Source organism: Miniopterus natalensis, chromosome 1, assembly GCF_054644295.1.
Source record: "Miniopterus natalensis isolate mMinNat1 chromosome 1, mMinNat1.hap1, whole genome shotgun sequence".
Classification (NCBI taxonomy): domain Eukaryota; kingdom Metazoa; phylum Chordata; class Mammalia; order Chiroptera; family Miniopteridae; genus Miniopterus; species Miniopterus natalensis.
This window is the reverse complement of record NC_142081.1, coordinates 114,297,248-114,309,544: the sequence shown is the minus strand read 5'-3', so window position 1 is coordinate 114,309,544 and position 12,297 is coordinate 114,297,248.

Genomic DNA, 12,297 nt, shown 5'->3' with positions numbered 1-12,297 from the left:
TAATATTTTAGTAACACATGTGCTGGGAATAGAGAGAGAGGTGGAGGGAGAAGCTTAACCTTCTACAGAGTCCTACTAATTCTTAGATTCCGTAAGAAGTTTCTGGCCTCTTTTTACCCAGCACATCCAATTCTGTGAAATCTCCTCCACAGTGAGCAGCCAGAGCTGCCCCTCCAGGCGCTGACCCCCCTGACAGGCGACGCTGGTCACCCAGACAGACGCGATCCGCTGCCTCGCCCTGGCCACACAGGAGCGCGTCACCGAGCAGGAGCCGGGCCATTCGTGTGAATACGAGACTCACGTTTCCCAGTTTCGCTTCTCTTGTTAGTTTCCTATATTATTATTATGTGTTTCTTCTTGTCTCTTTTAAATAGTTTGAGTTAAAAACTTGACTTTTTATTTTTAAAATGACCAGTTACTGGTTTTAGAGAGGAAGGGGGAGTGAGGGGAAAAATGCACATGGAAAGGCTGCCTCCTGCACACGCCGAACTGGGGATCGAACCTGAAACCCAGGAACGTGGCCTGATGGAACCGAACCCACAACCTGGGCATGTGCCCTGCCTGGGAATGGAACCTGCCCCCTTGGGGCGATGCTCCAACTGAGCCTCACTGGCCAGGAAAACCAGTCTTTTAAGTTTAATTTTCCACACAGTGGTTCCCCAAATGTGTCTTGCAGGCCTCTGGGGTTCCCCTAGACCACTTTCAGGAGACACATGAGGCCAAAACTGTTTTTATAGAAATCCTAAGGCATTGCCTGCGTCTACACTGACACTGCAATGACTGTATAAAAGAAAAGTCAGTAAAACTGGCTTCTGAGCCTGCGTCCAGGCAGGGGCACCGCCCTGTGCTAGGAGTCACTCTATTCCTCACGGCCACTGGTGGAAAAACAAATTCTGCTTCACTGGAGCACATCCTTGACAAAGCAGTAAGGATGGTGTTATTAAACGCTGATTCTTATTTCTATCTGAGTAAGGGGGAAGTATGCATTAAGCACTTCTGCATACCGAAATGTGGTTGTTAAGGAAGAGCAGTTGTGACTTAGTTGTGAGCTGAACAAGTGACTTTTTCATGGAATAACTTGTTTATTTGACAGTACAACTGTCAGTCTCTCAAAACTGAAGAGTGAGCATGTCACTTCAAGGAAAGTAACTTGTATATATGCTGCCAGTGACACAATTCAAGCTATCAAGCTAAAAATCAAGGCTGGGGAAAACCTGTATCTTTTTTGTGTTAGCTTGACAGCTTTTCAATACTTAAAGGATTTTCAGGGAAGACTGGTGGTGATATGATGCTAACTAACAAAAGTGAGTTTTAATACTGTGTAAAGAAATGTGAACCAATACTTTCCAAATGACCAATGTATTATATTATCATAAAATTATTTACAATAAAAAGATTCATTCAGCATATAAGATATCTGAATGGATATTAATTTAATAGAGACCTTACTGCAAGTTCATGGATATGATTTAAAATTTCATTGAAAATACTTTAAGAAACCAGCATTTGTGAACTTTGGGTATAGTATCAAAGAATATGCACAATTATCTGAAGGCTTTAAAAATACACCCTTTTCTAGCCATACAGCTACATGAGGCATGGTCTTCACATTGTTTCTTCAAAACAAATTATCGAGATGACTGAAGTAATCACAAATGACTGAAGACAGGGTATACATGAGATCAGCTGCCTTCTATTACCAGACATACGGAGACTTGCAAAAATGTAAGTAAACGACACAATTTCCACTCAACGTTTTTGTTGTGCAAAGTAATTTTCCTTTACACAAAATTATGTTAATACTATGGTTCCCAATCAGGGGTGATTTTGTCCCCCAGGAAGCATCCAGCCCTGGCTGGAGACATGCTCTGTTGTCCCCGTGTGGCGCGGGGAGAGTGTGCTGCTGGCATCTAGTGAGGACAGGCAGGGATGCTGCGAAACATCCTACAGCGCACAAGGCAGCCCCCAGGAAAAAGTATTATCTAGCTCAACATTTCAACAGTGCTACAAAAAACCATGGTTCAACATACAAGGGAGTTACTTCTAAATTCTCAATTTTAATTTCTAATTTCTAATACAGTAAATATCAGTATAGCCCACATAAACAAATATCCTTTGGGATCAATAGCTTAAGGGTTGAGTCCTAAGACAAAAATGATTCACTTTAATAATGTAATAAAAGCACTCTACAGCTTACTCCAATAATGACTATATTTATTAACTAATACTAAACTTTATATCTTGTAAGTTTATTAGCTAGAATAACAAGACAGGTTTTAAAACTCACCTTTTCTTGATGTGGTAATATATTGCTAATACCAGGCTGTGGAGAGAAAAAAATGGAAGAACAGAGTCCATGTTAGGTCTGAAGACATGTCTTCAAAGGGATTGTGGTGGGGAAGGACCTTCCCAGGGCCCAGTGCCCGTGAAATCCTCATTCAGAACAGTTTCTCATGGGCACGTTTTACCTTGTTGCAGTTCTCTGGCTTTGAGCAAAATTAGGAAAACCAAAATGCTAGGGGATATGCTGTTAGAAGACATGTTGTGGTTGGTTATTTTAATATGTAAGTTATTACACACTTCTCCTGTCATTTCCCCTTCACCATAGAATCTTTGATCCTGTACAAGATAGATCTGTTTGTACACATGCTTAAATTTAAGCCATACAGTAGTTTTTCCACCCACCCATCTTCCATCATTTCCCTAAAGGTAAATAAAATTCTCTATACCAAACCAAATCATTTAAGAACCTACAAAATCAACAGGTCTAGTTCTCCTAAAACAAGCAGTTCCAACAACACAGCATAACAGTATACAGTGTAATATTAATAACATTTATTTCCAAATTAGTTTTATAGTGTAATATTAATAACATTTATTTCCAAATTAGTTTAAGTGCAATCTTAATGAGCAGATGTACGTCCTCGGGTACTGTGTAAGGTACTGTATTCCTAAGGTATTCGCAGATTCCGTGTAATATGAAACAAAGGAGTACTGTAGATTAAGTTATATGCTTTTCCTCTTTGCTCTCAGTTTCTAAAATGAAGCTCAAAATAACTAAGGGAAAGCAAAATTGAATTTTATAACTAGGTCTATAGAATATGCGCACTTGTAAAAAGGCCTGTAACATTGTTAGTATCTAATGGGTACTTCTATAGGGCTTCAAACAGTTTCATGTTCAAATTGATTTTAAAATCAGAGAATTTGAAGCACATAAGCTGAAAAGAACCAAGGAAGTTGTGATGACATTTAATTCAACAACCCATTTTACAGGTAAGGTAACCAAGGTGAAAACTGACTTGCTCAAGGTCCCGGCAATGGTGAGCAGCAGACTCTCCCTCCTGCCCTCTCACCAGGCAGTGTGCTGCCCAAGCTTGGCTGTAATTGGGATCCTCAGAGGGGCTTTGAAAACCGCCTGGCTCCGCCCTGAGATGCTCTGACTTAACCGGCACTGGGTGTGACTCTGGGTTGCTTTGAAAGCTTCTCAGGTGATTGCAATGTGAACACATGGATTAGGGTTGAAATCAGGATCACCCTGGATGCTTTTCTCCATATAATGATGCCCCCATCCTTCCTCAGCTCATCAAAGGCTTGTGAGAGGGAGTGTGCTGGGGGAGGGGACAGGGGCTGCGTGTGTTTAGAGACACACATTTTGAAAAAAGCTGCATCCGTGATTCTAATAAGGCTCCCCCACCCCATTGGGAACAATGCGCTACTGCCCCATAATAAACATCTTTTCAAAACCATTCCTAATAATTTTCTCAGAAAACCTTTATTTTACAAATAGTAAATATACTGATCATTTTCAAAACCTGATGAGAGCAAATTAAAGCTGACTGTACTTCCAAAAATTAGACTAATTTGATGAAAAAAAGCATAACACCTACTTGTCTGAGCAAGGTTAGTCTTTACTACTACTTTTGATTTATATACTGTAACATCAGAACCTTGAATTCAAAAGAACCTATGGAATGCAGCCAGAGTGGAGTTGTTTTCTTACTCCTGGATGGATCTGTGTCCTGCCTGGATAAAAAGATTAAATGATTATGCCATAGGTGCCAAAGCTCAGGACTTTAGAGAGGGATGGGGCTCAATTTTTGATGAGACACAATTTGACCTCAACTACTGTTATAAGTGAGAGAAGAAAGTTACAGTATTATGATTGTGAACTTGCTGTTTTTAATTAAAGTAGAAGTTACTGAGAATTAGTAAAAAGGCTGGTACAATAGAAACAAAATTAAGTTTATGAACAAATTATGTTTTTAGGGCTGAAAAATAAAATTAGGAATGATGGTACTAATATTTCAGGTAGCATTCCCCAAACTGTTCTGGAAAATCAGCTCTCATATCCCAAGGAGACACTGATAATGCTCCTTGGACAACCCCAAAGGGTTCAGGAAGCTCTACACCCTATTTTGGTTTTATTTCACTCTTAAGCAGCTTCAAAATTTCATCTTAGGGTGTTTTTAAAGTGCATCTGCAATTGTGGACTATGTGGTGCTCGCAGAACTTAGTGAATAATTTTCCGCAGCATCATGACACTGTTATGTTTGCTTAAGTATACACCTAACTGTGGCTGCGTTTCCAAAACTTCACCAAAGTAACTTTTTTCTGCTTTTATTTTCTTATATATGGATCAATACAGTGTCTCAGAGGTGTATTTATATATCTATATACATATATAACTAAATTTAAAACATCTATAAAATTAAAACCTCAGATGAACAAATTTTATTCACGAAGAAATCAGCCTTGAGAAGTTGTTCCTTAACCCTGGTTTGGTGCATTTTTCCTGGGAGGAGAAGTGAATTTTAATACCGAAATACTGCAGGAAAAAGAGAACAGGGGAAATCTGAGCAAATCCAACTAAATGTAAAGGCAGATGCCCTGGGCCAGTGGGGGCCGAGCTGGTCCTCCTGCCAAGAGCAGCTTGCAGAGTAGCACATGTGGTTTTAGGCCTTTATCTCATAAAGAAACACTTTTCTCTAGAAAGAGTCAATGAGAAGCACCTCTCCTTGCATTTTGTTCAACAACGTCTCAGCCACAGTATTTCCTCAGGTAAAGATGAATACTTTTGGGGGGAAATTTATATTTGCTAACTGGCTTTCCCGTCTTCCATGTTCTCAGATTAAAATGGAAATTGAAATCAACAATAACTGATACCAGTTTCTTAACCTGATCATGGAAAAGAACAATCAAATGAGCTCACACGTGTCTGTCACTGAGCCCGGGCAGCCTATTTTACTCACCATTGCACACTGATTCTCGTCTCGGGCTGGCAAATTGTGCTGTTGTCTAAAAATATTGTTGAGCATGAGCTATATTTTTCTCTAAGGTGATCTGGAAATACCTGAAAGGAAAGGGGAATAGAAGAAAACATCACAGTAAGTTAAGAAAAGTATGCTTTTTCTTGGTTAAAATATCAAACATGAAAGCTCAGGGGGTGTAAACAGCATGACCTGTGATATGCTAGGGAAGGAAAGGTCACCCTGGGGCAAGGTCCCCATCGCTAGGAACAAAAGCGTTCTACCCTGGTGACAAACCTGGCCTGTCGCTCCTACGCTGTTCATCTCTGCCTAACTGCCTACTGTATCGGTGCTGCTGTATTTTTATAAACTAATTCAGATGAGCCTTCCTTTCTCATATTATTATAAAGCAGCTTTCAGCATGCGGTCACACTTTCCCATCAGGATCTCCCACAAATACACAAAGACAGGACAGGGAGAACACCTAGCTGATATCTTTTAAAATACAGAGCATTTAAAAACTGCCAGTAGCCAATAATCAGAAATATCTTTATATTATCTAAAACACAATTTTGCCTGTTTCAGATGTCTTACTTCAAAGCCACTTATTCCTCATTAGCCAAAAGTTCCAGAGGGCATAATTTGAAAAGACTCACTCTTTGGAGGAATAAATTCTTTCAAGCTACAAATATTCTAACTATAGCTAAAACTCTGATATGTTCCTTAATCTATGCAGTTAACCTGTAATTTACTTTTGGGATCTCAAAAAGACAAATACAGCATAAAATGTGAAAACTCATTCGAATACTTTTATTCTAAATGGAAGGTTATCTTTTAAGAGCACTGCTATACAAGTGTAATATGGCATATAAAACACCTTAATAAAGTCAATTATGACCAAAAACCTATATATGGGGAGGGGAGAGAAGAACAGGAAAAAAATGTACCAAGATATAGACTAGCTGGTAAAACTTTAGGTGATATTTCCTCTCCTTTTCCTGTAGTTAAAATTTTTTTCTACTATAAATGTATATTGCTTTGTATTTGAAAATATTCGTGCTAAAACATGGAAAATTTTTAATTAGGCATGGGCTCAAAGCTCCATGGGGTTCATTTAGTAAATCAACAACTTACAGTCTACTGGCCTCATCCAACCAAAGGAACACTCAACACTCTGCCATCAGTCCAGGCCTCCTCCCAACTATTCAGACTTCCCAGGATCGAGTATCTAGCATCCCCCAGAGGGGGCGCAATTAAGCCTCCGAGCAAAGCCTGGGTATACTGGCTGCAGGTTACTTTCCCCTCATCTTCCTTGAAAATTTAAAACAATTGTTCTTTGTGGTTAAAACCTTACTATTGATGGCTTACAACCACAATAAACTACAGTGACAAACATAAAGATAAAAAATGCAAATACAAAAAAATGCAAATACAAAAATACTACGGAAAACTTAGTGTTCACAGGTATCTGAACCCCTGGTGGGTCACTAGAATGGACAGAGACAAAAATCCTGCTGTATCTTCCTTCACTCGGCACAAACGGCAGAACGGATGGACTTTTACAATTTTTGCAAGAAAGGGAAGGGGTTACTTAGTAGACTTAAAGTTCAATAGCAAAGACTAGACAAATAACCAGCCTAGAAGTTTAAGGAGTGACAACCCAAACCTTACTATCAAGTCAAGTACTTGTTGAAATCCTGCCCCCGCCCATTGTGCCCACTGTCTCATCTTAACCCATTAAAAAATAAAGCTGAAGTTTACTGTTTTCTCTCTACTTTTTCACAAGACACATTTTGGATAGTAAGAATTAATGACTTTTAGTTAACTTGAAAATTTCTAGCACTTTATGCATTAATGAAAACTGCACCATCTACGTTGCACATAAATGGGACAATACTGCAAAGTGCATGGTTTGAATAGAATTCTTAACTAAGACTTTAGGAGGAAAGTGTAGTATGCTAATTATAGGGAGAAACCAAAATATTCTATGGATTAATATTAATTTTCTTGAATTAAAACTTTAAACTTTGATTTACACTTTAAATATAGGTTCTAAGTTTGAGTTAGAACCTATACATTTGAGATTTGTAAACTCACCACAAATCTATTTCCACTCCCCTTCCTTTCAGAGACATGTCCTGAGAATTAAAGGCATAAAAAAAGCCATACACACTATAAGAACAAAGGGGAGGAAGCACAGCCTTGGTGCCCACAGAGAGTGGCTAGAACAGGGGTAAGGAAGCCAGTGTGTCTTACAGAACCCAAGGCAGGCTCAGAATCCGCCCCAAATTCTTGCAGTGCAGCCCTGTCAGTTGCGAAACTTCTGCTCACTCCTAGTGCTTCCAGTTAGATAGCAACAGGCGGTCAGGGACACCACACATCCGAGGGACGCCAACAAGTAGGACAGATCAAAACAGATGGTGACTATGAACAAGACAGGCAACAGCAAGCGTGGGAGAGGCTGTGGAGACAAAGGAACCCTCGTTCGCTGCTGGTGGAAACATAACCTGGTCCAGCCACCATGGAAAACAGTAGGGAGTGTCCTCAAAAATTAAGAATAGAGCTACCATATGACCCAGCAACCCCCCTTCTGGTTATCTACCTGAAAAATTTGAAAACATTCATTTGCAGAAATATATGCGCCCCTTTGCTCACTGCAGCATTATCCCCAGTGGCCAAGGCACGGGAGGAAACAAAGTGTCCTCCGGTGAAGGTCTGGGTGAAGCAGCTGTGGGCACACACAGCGGGACAGCTCTCGGCCGCCAGCAGAGGGAAGCACCGCCACTGCGACAACACGGGGATCACGATGCTCAGCTAAACGAGGCAGCCAGAGAAAGCGAAGAGCCCCACGATTTCACTCACGTGCGGGATATAAAACGAAAACCCACAGACACAGACAACAGCACGGTGGCTGCCAGAGGGAAGGGGTGTGGGGGTGGTGAAGGGCAAGGGGCCCAGATATATGCTGAGGGAAGGTGACTTGGCTTTGGGGGCTGGGCACACAGTGCAATATACCGATCATGCATCACAGACATGCACACTTGAAACCTGTGTGACCCGATTAACCAACGTCCCCCCAATGAATTTAACTAAAAAAATCTGAACTCATAAACAAAAGTTGAAAACATTTCCTAAAATCTACATGCTAAGAACATCACTTTATCGAGTGATTACTTTAATAAAGCAACTTAGAACCTATGGTATCAGCAAATGAGTTGTCCTATGTAAAATAAACTACTGCATAAAAGAAAAGGAAATTAATGGGAGTGATAAAATTCAGGAGCAAGTGAAAACGTAAAAAAATTATTCTTAACCTCAGAAAGGCAAAAAATGTCCTTGGTAAAAGAACAAAATGCTTTATAAAAGAATGACAGGATGTAAGAGACACTGTACATTAAAGACAAGATGGACAAAACAGAGAATTATAAAGGGCTGGGGCATAAAGGCAAGGAAATCTCCAGAAGGTAGAAAAAGACAAAATGGGAAATAAGAGGGAGAAGAACTTACAGACTCATGCAAGAATCCTGGCCTGAGAGTTCCAACTTCTGAGTAATGGGAATACCAAAAAAAAGAAGGAATAGAGGATATAGGAAAGAATCAAAAACAATTCCCTGAAAGCAGATCAGACCTGCAGCCTTGATGGCCACAATAAAAAGGAAAGGTACATAACAAAACATATTATAAATTCCAGAATATCAGGAATAGGGAAGGTTCTAAAAGTTTCCAGGGAAGAAAGGGGTGGGGGAATTACTAAAATTGGTAATATATAACGTATCATCCAATGTCAACAGATTTAAGAACTGTGGTGATTAACAGTAGAAATGTCTTTAGAACTGAAAAAATTAATTTCAACCCAGAATTCTATATTTTATTAAACAGGAGGCATTTCAGAGAGGCTAGATCTCTAAAAAATTTCTGCCCATGTATCCTTTCCCAGGAAAAATTGCTCCAGTAAAACAAGGGAGTATAAGAAGACAGGGGAAAACATACCACCTAGGACAGCGATTTTCAACCAGTGTAAGGGCAGGACACTGTGGCGCAACAAGAATTCTTAAAACATGCAATACCTGACTATTCCCTTAGATTGTCAAATAAAACAATGACAACAGCCAACACAACAAGAGATGTCCAGTGTGACTTAATCAAAATTATAAATACCTTTTTTGTCAGATCAACAAAAAATATATTTTTTGATGTGCCACAAAATTATATATATTTTTTTAAAAATATATCTTTATTGACTTCAGAGAGAAGAAGGGAGAGGGAGAAGAAGAGAGAGAGAGAAACATCCATGATGAGAGAGTCACTGATCAGCTGCCTGCTGCAGGCCCCCAACTGGGGATCGAGCCCGAAACCCGGGCATGTGCCCTGACCGGGAATCGAACCCTGATCTTCAGGATCATAGGTCAATGCTCAACCACTGAGGCACACTGCTTGGACCACAGAATTTTAGTCATTAGTTTATGTGTGCCGTGAGATAGAAAAGGTTGAAAATCACTGATCTAAGACATAGGGGACCCCACACAAGAGAACAGTTATGTGAGCTCCCAGGTGACTTTAAAGAAATATGCCACAAAAGAGGCACAGAGCAGGCCTAGGGAAAGCAAGTCTCTACTAGACTAGGATAACAAGAGGGGGGAGATTGCTTCCAATAAAACATGGAACTCTGTTTAGGAAATGGAAAATATTTTTGACAGGCCTGTGACAAATGTTACAGAATTTTGGGAAAAAATATTTGTTAGAAAACAAGAAGTGAATATAGTCAAAAAATTAATTCCACACACACAAAAGTGAAAACTTACTAGGTATTATGTTAATGTAGCATAAACGTAGTATTTCTGTCTGATAGCCATCTTTCTCTGCCAAATTACCAGATTGTTAGGAACAAAAAATTTATTTTGAAAGCAGGGAGACCAGCCTACTTGCTGCATCTGGCTGTGTGAGGTCATGGTGACTAGGAAGAAGGGGTTGGGATTGTCCTGGAGAAATGCTCAAGTTTCAGTCACATAGGGGTCCCAAAACTGTATACACACTGTAACAGCTGGTAACACACTCAATTTTCACTCCTTTCCAGGTTTAACTGATTTGAAATAATGGGGGAAGACAGGCTAAGCTTTGAGCAGAGAAAACTTATCCTAAAGACCCACCAGACTTTCTTCTATGGGGATTCATACAAGATAAAGTTTACGGTACAAAACCAGCCAACAGTCAACAAATTGAGGGCCCAAAATACTGAACCAAATAATTCTTGCTGTTTGCGATTCCATTGCTTTGCCTTATCATCTGTGCCTGGACCAGAACGGTCATCAGTTTGAGAACAAGCAGTGACCAAAAAATTACTCACTTCTATAGATTTTTTCAAATTCTGAAACTGAACTATATGTTACTAAACACTGACTTGATAATCATTCAAAGTGCATGTACATCTTTTGGGACACTGTGTATTTGAGAAAAAGAATGAAGGGTATACAAGAAAGAGGCACAGCCACAGATCTACATGGCTCAGCAGTAAAAAAATATTTACATAATATAATAATGTAAACATTGATTCTGATTTAATAACAACCATGTTACATGATGAGAGGAAAGGGGGAGGGAAAGAAGGCCACCCTGGAGTTGAGAAAGCTAAGCTTTCAGCTGCTATGACAATAAGTCAATAGATGGTGCTAAAAAGTGACTTAGCTATTATATTGTTTATTTTGTAAAAAACAAGATTAAAAGTTAAGGAAAAAATTTAAGGCAGATCTTTATATCACAACCAAGTTATTGAAATTTAACTTAAAGGTCAGAACCTCTTAAAAAGTGGGGATTACTAAGTCAAAAGCTTTCCTGAATATGTAAGTTTGATAATTAAGATAACAGAAATGATTTAGAAAATCTACCAAAAAAGGGCCATGTTGATGACACTGGGTCCATTATATACTTTTAAAAATCGTGGCAGACAATTTTAAATTCAGATTATTAATTCCTTACTTAACTTTTCCAGTGTTTACTTACCTGGTGTGAAGAGCTGTTCCTCCTCTTTCCTTGCACTAAGAATAAAAAGAATAAGTGATCAATGCAGATACAAACGCCGCAGGGAAACAGTTATGATTCCCTGACAGATATCAACATGTAAAATAAGACAAATTAAACTCCATTTCTTTTATCACTTCCCCAAAATTTATAATTTAAATCACCTGGCAAGAGGAGTCCCATAAAGTAAAACTTTATCCTATGTTTTACTGTTTTGACCTAAGAGAGATTCTGTATTAGGTACAAATCAAAGCCACTCCATGTACTGAAGAAAAGGCAAAGCTAATTAGGCCGGGTGAGAGTCAGCTAATGAACAAGTTTAACTGCTGCATCTCTGAGCCACTGCTCAGCCCCGGTTCCTAATTCTGCATTTACACCCACTTTACTTGAGTCACCAGCATCTAGCAGTTGACGGCTCCAACAACCAGTTTCTGGCCAGGCCCCTGGAAGCATCCTGCACCACTGACTGGTAACCACCTGGAATATCCTGCAAAGGATCCCATCTAGTTTAAATTGTAAAATGAGTGTGGCTAACCTAACTAAACACCTACAACACAAAATTGTTTTGCTCTCACAAAGAAAAGAAGAAAACTAAAAGCTCCAAAGAGGGTCCTGGGCTGCACTTTGTGCCCCCCGCTGCCTCCTGGAAGGTGGGGGGGCATCACAGGCACCTTCCTAGGACTGAAGGCAGCTTTTCCTTTACTGTCTCCCCCTCTCTACATGAGAGCAGCCCATGGTTCTGGAAGAAACAGAAATACAGCAATCCTACCGAAAACGATCAGCTCCAGAAAGTCAAAATGCACACGTACCATGAAAAGGCATGTTAAAAAGCCCCACTGTTACTGCGCTGCGTTAATTCAGATACACTGGAGCCTGCCCTTCTTGTGCTCCTGCTGTCTAATCAACTGAAAGCTTGATCTGTGAGCCTTTTTAAGCAAGAAAACACGATTTAACATAACATTAAGGAAAATAAGCAGGCAAGCAGGGTGATAAAATCCTACAGTTCTGACTCTTTTCCTAAAACAAACAGGACACA